Source organism: Callithrix jacchus, chromosome X (genome assembly GCF_049354715.1).
Source record: "Callithrix jacchus isolate 240 chromosome X, calJac240_pri, whole genome shotgun sequence".
Classification (NCBI taxonomy): Eukaryota; Metazoa; Chordata; class Mammalia; order Primates; family Cebidae; genus Callithrix; species Callithrix jacchus.
Window position 1 is genome coordinate 13,113,337 of NC_133524.1, and position 14,196 is coordinate 13,127,532.

Below are 14,196 nucleotides of genomic sequence, written 5' to 3' on the forward strand. Positions count from 1 at the left end.
GGGTTAGAAGGAGAATAAGTCCCGAACTCACAAGATGGTGTGGAAAGGGCCCTAGTGAAGTAGAGGCCACCCATGCTGGTGAGAATAAAATCACAACAGGGCAGTTTCACACTATTTCAGTTTTTTTTTTTCTTCTTTCCCACCTTTCTTCTTTTGCCTCCCCCTCCCTCTCAGTTTCCTTTTTGGCTTTAAACACCCACGGCAAGTGTCAAGCAATGCACAAGAATGAAAAGAAGACAGCCGTTGCTGCAGGTGGATGCTTCTGTCTGGAAGGCGTGGTTTTGTGTGCACTTTTGGTTGAAAACCTAAGTCTGTCCGACACACATATCCCCTACCTGCTTCAGTGAGCATGATCTTATAAAATTGACTCTGTGGAATCTTCCCTAGGTGACACTGGCTGGACTCTCTGCCACAGTAAAATTCACTCTTTCTACCTATCTCACCTTTCAAGTACTAATTCAGTCTTTAAGATTTCCTTAATCTCAGGTTGTAATTCATTTCTAACATGTTTGTCATGACGTCGTGTGAACATATGAAGACATACAACCACTGACCTAGATTCCAGGGGATATCATAACAGTGAATTGCATGAGTTGACTTGAGCAAAAGAAGTCTGTAGTAACATCTCCATGAACCCATATCTGAGGCCCATTGTCCAGGGGGACCACACTGCTGAGAAGATTGCCTGGGCTGTTTTGGGAGTCAGAACTAGGCTGTTTCCTGCTGTCACCCTGGGACGGTGGTAACATGCCTGAACCAGGTCCAAATGGAGGCCCAGCAAACAGAACTTAGCAACAGGTGACATGCATTAAATACCACTTTAGAGCTCCCATCTCTCTTCTGGGCCTGCATTTCTCATGACTGATTCTGTTGTCTTTGGATTGAGGCATCGTAACTGAAATTCCTAATTTACAACCTTCCAAGGATTGTTTTAACACATTAGTCCTGTCCTTTAACACATCGCTCCTCTTCATTAACACACTGTGATAGATTAATCTGTGAGATGATAACTCTCCAGAACAGGCCACCTAAGAAAACAGAACACAGCAAGCATGTTCCGCGTGGAGAAGATGCATTTTAAAGTAACCCCAACTTTGGCTCCTACTCACGAGGGCAGGCCCACAATGGAATGACAGGCAAGGAGGGAGTGAGGAGGATCTCAGGAAGAAGGGCTCAAGATGAAGCCACTGGTGTGCCGACAATGTCATTGAGTAAGGGGTGGAGGGGAAGGAGGAAAGGAAGTCATTTCTATTAAGCAGCAAATGCAAATTAAATGCTTCAATCATTCCCTTAAATCCTCACATCACCTCTATGAGGCTAGTATTAGCAGTTGTCTTAAAGACTATAAATCGTTCTACTATAAGGACACATGTACACGAATGTTCATTGCAGCACTGTTTACAATAGCAAAGACCTGGAATCAACCCAAATGCCCATTGATAATACACTGGATTGGAAAAATGTGGCACATATACACCATGGAATATTATGCAGCAATCAGAAGTGATGAGTTTGTGTCGTTTGTAGGGACATGGATGAATCTGGAGAACGTCATCCTCAGCAAACTGACACAAGAACAGAAAATGAAACACCGCATATTCTCACTGATAGGCGGGTGATGAAAAATGAGAACACATGGACACAGAAAGGGGAGTACTAAACACTGGGGTCTATTGGGGGGAAAAGGGGAGGGCCAGTGGGAGGGGGAGGTGGGGAGGGATAACCTGGGGAGAAATGCCAAATGTGGGTGAAGGGGAGAAGGAAAGAAAAGCACACTGCCCTGTGTGTTCCTACGCAACTGTCTTACATGCTCTGCTCATGTACCCCAAAACCTAAAATCCAATAAAAAATTAAAAAAAAAAAAAAGATGATGGGTTAACTCGGAGATAAAGGTGAGATCAGAGATGTAAAGTCAACTGCTCAATCTCTGGGACCCAGAAGTCCGAATCCCTGGAATACTTTTTGAAGCAACCGGCCTGCAGAGCAGTTTGGGAAGTACCACATCTTCCTTTGGGACACCAGGAACTGTTATTACAGGGATCACTTTTGCAAGGAAAGCCCAGACCCCGCAGCAGTGCTCAATTTCCCTCCTTTTGTATATAAACTTTGGTGCTCTCAACCTTTTCCCCGGAGTGGAGCTGCACTTAAACTCAAATTGCTTCCCCCTGGGCACTGTTTGGGGGCAGATATAATTTAACTATACCGGACTGGCAGTTCTGTTTAGGGCCCAAAGGTGAAGACAATTTGAACAAGAACACTAGGGCAGAATTAGATAGACAGGGGCAGGTGATTAACGGAATTGAAAGTCCTGTAAGTCCTGATAAGAGTTGCTGATTACATTTGTGGGTAAGAGGATGTTTTTACTGAATACGTAGACGCTGTGGTTCTAGTTACATGGTGCCAAGTGCCACCTAGTGGGGTGGGAAGTCCCTTCTGGGTGCTGATGTTCTGCTTCTGAGATCCCTAGATGGGCTTCCAAAGTGGGATTTGGGAAGAAAATGTAAGAACAGATACAGTCATCTTTTTACAAGTATGTCTGTGGCTATTTTTTATCATATTCCCAGTGTATTAATACAGAAATATGTAGGGCTATGTGTTAAATGTTTACTGATGGGAGGGCAGTATCAAAATAAGTTGAAGGCCACATTTATTTGAAGGCCATCATTTATTTCCACTGCTTTTGCTTTGTCTCAAAATGGGGCTGGTCATGAATTTCCTTTTGCATGTGCAGATGTAGATGTATAACCTTGAGGTAACTGGGTGACCAGCCCTCTTTCTCCTACAGTTCCACTTTTTTTTATAGACAATGGCCCCCATTTTTAAACTGCATTTGAATATCAGTAAGTGTCTGTCTTGCACATTCTAGCTGAACATTCTCTCTCTCTCTCTCTCTCTCTCTCTCTCTCTCTCTCTCTCTCGTATTTCTGAGCAATCCAACCACTAACTATTCCCTTCTGTCACCAACCCTCACCCTATAAATGGCATTTTGAAGCCTATAGTTACTTGATAGCTTGAGGGTTTAGGTCTTTTTCATTCTACTTGCTTGACTTTCAGTTCATGAAGACAGTTGCTGAATGTGCACAATGCTTGGGTGTTTCGTGCCCGTTAATTAAGTCAAAGATGATGGAGTTACTTGCTGAGAAATACATACACGTACAGACCTACCTATATATTCTGTATACACACATATATAGCTGTCCATATTGTGTGTATATGCATAGATATGCATGAAAGCATGTATATATTTGTGTATTAGAATTACTTATAAGTGTGTATTAGAATTACTGATGGCCATGTTTTACATAGATTAGTTGTAAACCTAAGTAAGATAAACCATAAAAAGTATGCAGCACAGGGTCTGACATCTGTCAAACACTCCATAGATAACTTTTAAAATTATTTTATTACTTGAAAAAGATTTTTAATTTTAATGTTTTAAATTCTTTTCATTACTTTGGATATCTAATCAATTATATAATCTCCCCCCCACTTTTTTTTTTTAGATAGAGTCTCACTCTGTCACCCAGGCTGGAGTGCAGTGGTATGATCTCAGCTCACTACAACCTCCACCTCCAAGTTGAAGCAATTCTCCTGTCTCAGCCTCCGCAGTAGCTGGGATTACAGGCATGTACCACCACACCTGACTAATTTTTGTATTTTTAGTAGAGACAGGGTTTTGCCACGTTGGCCAGGCTGGTCTTGAACTCCTGACCTCAGGTGATCTGCCGGCCTTGGCCTCCCAAAGTGTTGGGATTACAGGCGTGAGCCATTGCACCTGACTAATAAATTACATCATCTCAAGAGGCTAATTCTATATTCTTCATACAATGAAAATTTTTAACATTTTTCTTTTAGTGTACAGTATCTGGGAATTTTTTTCTACTAATCATTTCTCCTGTACATAAAGTTTATGTTCAACATTTGTACTATATTCATACATTATTTAACAATTTTATTAATTTAAAGGGTGATACTCAACTTATTGCTCTTCCATTTGTTACATATTCTCAATCAAAACTCCTGTTTTTCTAGATTTAAATCCATTGAACTTTCTAGAAATGTCCCAGATACCCAGAGCTCATCTCTGTAGGCTTTTTTAAAATATAGATTTTCATTTTTCATAATCTTCTCTCTACCATAAGAATGCTGACCACTTCCTTCTGAAAGCTTATCTGAGGAAAGTCCCTTTTAGTTGATCCAAGTTCTCAGATTTCCCCAGTTCTGCTTTTTCCTGTGATCCCACAAGGAGAAACAGCAGCTCCAAAAGTATGAAGTAACACCAAATATAAACTTGCATAAAACCCTGGGATGATTCCTTACTTATAAGCATCAGCATTGAGATCTTCCTGTTCCTACCCACCCCCTACTCCTGATTTCCCCCTGATTCTGGATATAATTGGTGTTCTCCATAGTCACATGTGAGTTTACATTCTTCCAGATCTTTTCATAAAACTTCACTTAAAAGCCATGTTGAAGGAGGCCATAGCAGGGTTTGTATGCAAAAATATGAAGTGGTTTCTTCTGAGAATGGGCCCGGTAGGGCTTACCTGCCTATAAGAGGCACTGGTCTCCAAAGTTGTGCCAAGTCTAGCCTTTGGGAAATTCACCTGGGAATTTAGAATTCCACTTAGAAAGGAATGCTTGATGTTTCGGTGTTTCATGCCTGTTAAGTCAAAGATGATGGAGTGCTTCCTTGCTGAGATATATATATATATATATATAAACACACATACACATGCGCATATATATTCTATATATACACATATATATGTGTGTATATGATTATATATACATGCAAGAGTGTATATATTTGTATGTGTGTGTGTGTCTTAGAATTACTGATAAGCCCATACCCATGTTTGTATAGATTAGTTATAAACCTAAGTATTGAGAATTGCTGGGGCTTCAGGGAGCTGCTTACTCACACCTCTCTACAGCTGAGCAATTCACCCTGGAGACAGTGCAGCTGAGAACAAGCAGGTGCATGAATTCCATAGGCCATAGCTTGGACTTGCAGTCTTACAACTCTCCAAACCCTCCACTTAATCACAGGTAGCAAAGGAGAAACGCAAGCCTTCAATCCAGAATGCAGGCTCCCTGTCATGGAGAGCTCACCTCATGGCAGCAGAAACAAAGAGAGGGTGCACTCTGCCTATATACAGGCGGTCCCTAGAGAACAGGAGCCAGGAGGCTTGAGGGAACAGCAGCAGGGACAGTTTCCCCACTGTCACCAATCCCACAAGTCACTCTGTCTCTCGTGAGAAGCATAAGAAGGAAGGAAGGGGAAGAGGGACAAGTCCCCACCCTTCCGTATTTCAGGGGTTGATTTTGAAATGCAGGGAGAAGAGAAAAGTTCCTCTAAAGTACCATCCTAAAGCAACAATACATGAATAAATTCTCAACTAGACTGTCTATACTGAGGAACCACGTCTGTAAAACATGGTGCTGTGCTTGGACTCATGACATGAAAAAGACTCTTCCCTGCAGAGCAGAGACCAAAGCTTACAGATTTCCCCTTATGAATCTACTGTACAGAAGACAGACAGAATCCCTACTTTCATGGGGCTAAGATACAATTTCTAGGACTTGGCCAGGCTCAGTGGCTCACGCCTGTAATCTCAGCACTTTGGGAGGCCAAGGCGGTGGATCACCTAAGGTCAGGAGTTCGAGACTAGCCTGGCCAACACAGTGAAATCCCTAAAAATACAAAAAATTAGCCGGACATGGTGGCTCATGCCTGTAGTCCCAGCTACTTGGGAGGCTGAGGCAGGAGAATCGCTTGAACCTGGGAGATAGAGGTTACAGTGAGCAGAGATTGTGCCACTACACTCCAGCCCAGGCGACAGAATGAGACTTCCTCTCAAAAAAAAAAAAAATTTCCAAGACTCATTATTATTGATTGCATTCTACAATTCCCTCTAGGCATTTCTGAAATGATATAGCATGTAGCTCTGAAACTCGTATTCTGCATTACATAGACGTAATATTCAGAAACTGTCGATGGTATTCATCCATTCATTTGTTCAGTCAGTCAGTCAATAAATATTTATGGTGTGCCCACCATGGGCCTGGCATGGTGCTCAGGGTGAGGAGACACTGGTGAACCAACATAGAAATAGTCCCTGTTCTCCTGGAGCTTATTCAGAAATCCATTAATCAGATTATTGCACTGAGGGAGATCCAGTGTGATGAAGGAAGGGAAGAGGTTTCTAAAAGAGTGTATAATTCTCACATGATGACTTGGAAAAGTGAGCGAAACCAGGGAGCAGGAGGGGCAGGCTGCCCTGAGGAAGGCCACCCACGCTGAGATGTGAAAAATGAGTTAATTGAACCAGGCAACACTGAAAGATGACTGTATTTAGGGACAGGAGACAAAGAGTGTGTCTCAGTCAGACGGCATTTGGGAGCCTTTGAATCACTAAGTGGATGGAAAGAGAGCTGAGCTGGAGAGATGCAATTGAAGGCTCCTGTGGCAATGGGAGTAACGGACACCTTGGGTGGGGTCTTGCTATTCAAACCATGGTCCCTGGACCAGCAACATGTGCATCCCCTGGAAGTTCATCAGACATGCTGACTCTCAGGCTCCACATCAGACCCCCTAAATCAGACACACAGGCAGAAGATGACCCTGTCCCATCGATAACAAGGTTTACAACCACAGAGATTTTCAGGGTGAGGATAATACCAGGATATCCTGGCAGTGAGTATATATTTACTGTGAGAAAAGCCCAGTGATTTATTTGGTTTGTTTTCAAGACAGGGTCTCAATCTGTCACCTAGGATGGACTGCAGTGTTCAGGTCTTGGCTCACTGCAGGCTTTGCCTCCTGAGCACAAGCAATCCTCCTCCTCAGCCTCCCAAGTAGCTGGGACTACAGGCATGCAGCACCACACTTGGCTAGTTTTCTTGTTTTTTGTACAGATGGGGTCTCACTATATTGCCCAGGCTTGTCTCAAACTCCTGGGCTCAAGCAATCCTGTCGCCTCGGCTTCCCAAAGTGCCAGGATTACAGGTGTGAGCCACTTCACCTGGCCAGTCCTAGTGAATTAGGTATCAACTCCCCCACCTGCTACAGTGGTTCTTAACTTTGCCTGCACCTTGCAATTACCTGGGCAGTTTCAAAACTACCATAAACACTGTGATTTAATTGCTTTGGGCTACAGCCCGAGCTCTCGGATTTTGAAGCTGGAGGGCGATTCCAACATGCAGGCAAATTTGAGAACCACTGCTTCAGAATCACTGCCAGATTGCAACAGATTCTCAGGTGGGGCTTGTTAAAACAGATTGCTGGGGCCCACTTCAGAGCTTCTGGCTCAGTAGGTCTAGAGCTGGAACCCAAGGATTTGCATCTCTTACAAGCTGGGCCCCCAGGTGATGCTGATCTGTTGAGTGGTTGTCAAACTTGACTAGCCTAATAGAATCACCTGTGGGCGCCTAGGCCTTGCGCTGGAGCCCCTGGATTAATAGATCTGAAGGCAAAGTCCTGACATCTATGCTTTGAATAAAAATCCAGCCAGATGACCCTGATGCAGGTGACCTAAAGATGAACTTTTGCAAAGCCCGGCTCTAGACACAATTTATATTTACAGCCTTCAGCGATGAGATGACACCGGGAGGTAATCTTTGAGAATGCCATCTCTCCTCTTTCTCTTTTCCTTCATGCCCATTCAAGCTGATCCTAAACTCCGTACCTGTTGCCTCCTGGGGCACGTGCAGGGGAAGTAAGCTAGTTGGCTTTTGTCTTCTAAAGGAAGGCCTAAAGGCCTTAGGGGATCATAGAGGAGCTTGTAGAACAAAGCAACTCTAGGACATTGACCAGGTGTCCAGGAAGAAAAGGGAGAGGGCTGCTTCTCTGCCCCTTCTGGAGAAAGGCGTGAAGAGGGAAGGGGAGGAAGGTAACATGAATACATCAGGCAAGGTCCGTCAGACCTGAGAAAAGTGCGACCCTGCCAACTCTATGTGAGAAATGATGAATCTTCCACACAGAGTTGGGATGGAGGAGTTGAATTACAAAACCCATCATGTACCGGCCTTCCACACTCCCCACTCTGGTTTACATCAGACTCAGAAGCTGTACTCAATCCCTGGGAGGCAAGGACTCCCATGAAAGGAAAATATCTGGGGCCCCCAAAATCACTAAGCTAAAAGGAAAATTCAAGCTGGAAACTCCTCAGAGCAAACCTGCCTCTCTTTCTATTCAGTCATCCCTGTGCTCACTGAGACAGATGCATATCCTGATTGGCTGTTTTGGAAAGGCTTATCAGAAACTCAAAAGAATGGAATCGTTTTTTTCTCACCTACCTGTGACCTGGAAGCCCTGTCCCTGCTTCTAGCTGTCCTCGCTTTCTGGAAGAACCAATGTACTTCTTACACATATTGATTGGTGTCTCATGTCTCTCAAATATGTATAAAGCCAAGCTGTGCCCCGACCACCTTGAGCACATGTCATCAGGACTTCTTGAGCCTGTGGCACAAGCACGCGTCCTTAACCAACCTTTTCAAATTAAACTTTCTAAATTAACTTAGATGTGTCTCAAATTTTCGGGGTTCACACTCCCCACTCCTCTAAGGGTCTGAGCTGATCTTCTGAAGAGTCAGGTAGGATGAAAGCTCAGAGACACACAGAATGGAGTCCTGAAAAATAAATGTCTCTGCACATTTCAATTGGTAGCTTAAGTCACATCAGATACATTAGACATATGTTGAACTATTTGAACATTTTTCACCTGGGTATATTTCTTATATAATTGTGTTTGTTTTGCTTTGTTTTTATTTTCAAAATTTAACTCAGTAAGTAGATTTAGAATATACATTGGGAACCCTGAGCTTGATTTTATATTATTCATCAACTATCAAATTGACCCCTCACTAGCATAGAATGTAGTTAAAATCCTCTGCTTATTCCAAAATGGGATGAGCAAAAGATGATCGTTTTATGGTGTCTTCTTTTCTTACATCTTAAGCACTTTGGTGCCCACAGGGCAAACTATGAATCAAAGTTGTTTTTATTTAGAAATCTGCAGTTCCTTAACTGAAAATGCTCAAAAGCTAGACGCACAACTTTTAGACATGTGCACATTTCATAAATGTAATCCCAGCACTTTGGGAGGTCGAGGCAGGAGGATCGCTTGAGCCCAGGACTTTGAGACCAGCCTGGGCAACATAGGAAGACCCCGTCTCCACAAAAAATAAAAAATTATCCGGGCATGGTGGTGTGTGCCTGCAGTCTCAGCTATTTGGGAAGCTGAGGCAGGAGGGCCACTTGAGCCCAGAAGTTTGAGGCTGCCGTGAGCCGCGACTGCACCACTGCATTCCAGCCTGGGTGAAAGAGCGACACCCTGTTTAAAATATAAAATAAAATACTTTTATATTATACGTTGTCACACAAAAATTACCTACCGGTCTGATCAGGATGTCCAAGATATTGGGTGGCGAGCGCCATCTGGTGGCAGCATGGTTATTAACATCTCGGCCGTTCGCTGGGATCTTTCAGTCATTGCTGACACGTGAAGGCGTTTCTGAAGTCCCTGAAAAAAAGGTGCAGGTGTGAAAGGAAGAAACAAAACTGCCTTTCTCGAATGCTAAAAGCACTGATTCTGGAGATATGAGGACTTGCAAAAGAAAACTAGAAAAAAAGAGGAAAGAAAACATGTCGGGAGGAAGGGCAGAAGAGGTCCTGAGATTGTGAGGAATGAAATGAAGACCCCATGGAGAAGCAGCCTAAACGACAGGAATGGCCCTTCTCAAATCTTCCATGCCGAGCCCTGGGCCTCAAACCTAACAGGTTGTTCTTGTGCTGTTCAAACAGCCCTCATATATTTGAATCAAGTGGCTGCCTCCAAAACCTTCCCACATATTTTCAGCATTTGCTACTGACCCCTCTACCAGGTGCCCTGTTCCCAGCATACAACCTCAACTCCTATATCACAAAGAAATCTGAGCGCCACCAACAGATTTGGCGTCCTCCAATTCTGTCCTCTCTACATCAAAGCATGTTTCATGTCCCCGACCTCCTCATCTCACAAAACCCAGATTCTTTCCTCACACAGCCTATCTGCATTCATTCTCATTCCAAGGAGAGGTGGCCCTTCCCTTCCTAGATTGCAAGCGCACCCACTGCTCCCCCTGGTTCATTCACTTTCCCTACTTGGGAAAGTGAATCTAACTTTGAATCGAAGTTTGTTTATATTTTATTTCCCTACTTGGGCAAGTGGCTCCATGAGGTTGACTCTGTCTGCTGCACACATGACAACTCTTCTCCATCCTGCTGGCTTTTCCTCATCACCTGGACACACTCCTCTTAAAATTATCTTCCCTCCGTTTGTTGCAGCATTGTTTGAAATTTCAAAAAAAATGAGGACAAACACAAATGCCAATCAATAGGGGATTCATTAAGCAAAATGCTACATGCAGACCATGTACAGAACACAGCCATTTCAAAAAAAGCACAAGACTGATGTCCAAACCAGAACACTCGCTGGAAAAGAAAATGATGCAGAATAGCACATATCATGTGAACTCAGTTTTTGAAAAGAATTCTGTACGTAATTATATGCCAGTATATACATAGAAAAAATCTTGAAGAACATATACCAAACCATTAATAATGGTTAACTCTGAGGAGTTGAACTTGGAGGGCTTTCATCTGATATATTCTACATTCCTGTATTTGGATGTTTAGGACCATGTAATAACATTATAATCAGAATAAAAGTTATATACAAAAGAAACTTCCTTTAATTCTATCAATATCATGCTCTGTTTCCCTTTAATTTTCACCAACATCCATCCATCCATCCATTCATCCATCCATCCATTCATCCATCCATCCATCCTCATCCATTTTCAGCAACATCCATGTGTAAGACCGGGCTGGATAGATAGAACAGCCCTTGAGCTCAAAAGGTGTACAGTCTAGTGGAGAATGTAACATGGAGCCACCAAAATGTCATCCAGAGGAGAAAGTGGCAAGTACGACAAAGCTTTTGGTTCAGATCCAAGCTTTGCTGCTGAATTTGAGTAAAATGAGCCTTTAAGAGAGGTTTCCTCCTCTGAAAATGGGGATTATAGTAACAAGCAAAGAGAATGGGAGTGGTGGGTGGGTAGAGCCTTAAGTAGGTGCCTGGTGCAGAGGACTCCATCCCATCCAGGCCACAGACCATCAGGAGGTACATAGGGACTTGGGGACAAAGAAGACAAGCAGCCCATATCTGCTGGCAGGTCCTGGCAAAGTAGACACGAAACCAACAAGTTGCATCCCAGAGGTGCCCTCAAAGCCCCCAGGATTTGCAAAGCTAAGGTCAAGTGGAGGCAGGAGGAGACAGTTTCAGGAAGCACCTGTGGCCTATCTCACCTGTGTCTTCCCTGGCCAGGGATGGGCAGCCACTTAAAGGGGCCAAGGGAAGCTGCAGTATGGCTCCCAAACATGGACGCACATCAGCTGTCCTCTCAGGAGCTCTGCATCTCAATTTAAAACCAGGACAGGATCACATCAGATTTGTGTAAAGGACGCCTCTTGTGCATTTCTTCATCCGAATTGTTGACTTAAAAGTTTCTTCCATATAAGTCCTTCCACTTCAGCTTTTTATAGATTTAGCATTGATTTCACAACAAACTGATTCCAGGCACTTGGTGTTTTCCCAGGCCTTGAGCTTTTTCCAGGGTTGTACATTATTTCGTATGTGGTACTTCGCAGCAGCCCTAATATGGGGAAGCCATTTGCTGCCTTATGAATTCCCTGATCATTGATTTGAGAGGAAAGGGCTGTGTCCAGGGCTGGGGAAGGCCCCAAGAGTGGCACTCCAGGAGTACTGTTGGCAACAGCGCAGGGATGTGTGACGTCTGTAACAACACGGGTAGTAATAATTCCAGCTCTACTAGGTGAACATTCACTTTGTGCCAACTACTTTTCTAAGAGTTCCACAGTATGACCAATTTAATCCTCAAAGCCAGCAGCTGAGAAAGATACTAGTATTCTTATCCCCATTTGACAGATGAGAAAACTAAGGCTCAGAGAGGCTTGTCCACTGGTGATTTGTGTGTCTGGGAAGTGCACGGTGTCTGGCAGGCTTGCTCAGCAGAAGTGGTTAATGACAGGTTTTCTCCATTTGGGAATCAAGATCTGTGTCAGCATGGATGGCAAGGGGCCGAGTAAGGAAAGATTGATCTAGGAGATGCCCAGGAGCTTTGGGCCTTATGGGGCAGGGTGTGGAGAGCCACCAAAGACCAGTTTCTGGGCTTGGGCAGAAGCCGATTAATCATCTGGCCAGTTCCAAGCAGATGGAGCTTTTGCTTCTCAGTAACCTTCCTGCCCTCGTGTCAATTCCATTTTCATCTTTTATGGTACTGGTTGTGTGAAGAAAACTGAAGGTTCATTTGCTGTAAGTCACTCGTTTTTATAAGTTTGCTTGACATAGATACTAGACTGTAGGTGTGTATAGACATATAAACATGCATATGTCCATAACACTATATAACATATGCATGATACACACACACACACACGCACACAAGCATGCTTTACAAGACCAATTGACTGGTCTACAATTGGCTAACACTTGGCCTAGAAGCCAGGGTATGTGAGTCTCACTTTTCTAGAAACGCTGACAAACTCTCCAGTTCCGAGGAGCCTTGCTCAGTCACCCACTGGAAGTCATTTTTACTTCGTTGGGTTTTTTGTTTTGTTTTGAGACAAGGTCTTGTTCTGTCACCCAGTCTGGAGTGCAGTGGCACTATCATGGCTCACTGCAATCTCCGCCTCCTGGGCTCAAGCAATCCTCCCACCTCAGCCACCTGGGTGACTGGGACTACAGGTACACACCACCATGCCTGACTAATTTTTGTATTTTTTTAGAGATGAGGTTTTGTCATGTTGCCCAGATTGGTCTCAAACCTCTGAGCACAAGAGATCCTCCTGCCTTGGCCCCTGCAAAGTGCTGGAATTACAGGCGTAAGCCACCGCACACTGTCCATTCTTACTTTCTTTATTTCCGAGCAAATATTTAGAGGGAAACCAAGAGACTGGGAGGTGGCTAGCCGAGGTCTTTGGGTTCACAATCACAAAGGTTTTTGGTTCGCCCATGCAGGCCTGGGCTGCACTCTCTGATGTCGTAGGAATCACATCTCAAACCGTGCACCAGGTCTTAAATTCCCTTAGGGTCTAATCTTTAGAGGTCTGTCTAGGCATACGCACCCAAGCCATTCTTTGACAGCTGGCTGGCCTTCCTTTATAACAAGGTGTTCCACAGTCCATTTATATATGGATGTCACCTCTGCCCACTCTGCTGCCAGTTTGGTTTTTCCCACTCCTGGGGTGTAAGGCAAGATGAAACATATCACATCCCATTCTAAACGTTATTCTTGTGGCCAGGGGTTAGCAAACTTTTTCTGTAAAGGACCAGATCATAAATATCTTAGGCTTTACAAACCAAGAAGCAAATTTCGAATATTATGTACGTACTTGTAAAGTAAAATAAAAATTTCCACAATTATTTAATTGATGAATCTCAAAATGTAATAATAATAATTGAATGCAATTTTTTGTGGTATAGGTTTAATAATGAGAAGAATAGAATCATTTTTGGGGTGATAACATTATGCTTAATTGGAATTTAAAGTTAGTGTTCTTTATCATCAAATCCATTGCCAATGTTCATCTAAAAACCTTTTCACTGGCCAGACACAGTGGCTCATGCCTGTAATCCCAACACTTTGAGAGGCCGAGGCTGGTGGCTCAGGAGTTCAAGATGGTGAAACCCCATCTCTACTAAAACTACAAAAATTAGCCAGGCGTCGTGGTGTGTGCCTGTAATCCCAGCTACTTAGGAGGCTGAGGCAGAGACTTGCTTGAACCTGGGAGGCAGAGGTTGCAGTGAGCCGAGATCGAGCCACTGCACTCCACACTGGGAGACAGAGCGAGACTCCATCTTAAAAAAGAAAAAAAAAGTTTTCACCTCTGGGCTGGATTTGGTTCAAAGGCTGCAGTTTGCTGACCTCTGCTCTTAGTTAAACATTTTGAGGCCCTTGCTCTTTCAACATAAAATTGAATCCATTTATCAGACTAAATCGGGAAGATTAAATTTCCCAGCATCATGAATGCTCAGCCATTGACTTACTCATTCATACAATGAACACTCATTGAGCTGATACTATATGCCAGGGGCTAGGGGAGGCACCCAAGAGAAAGATGCTCACTTT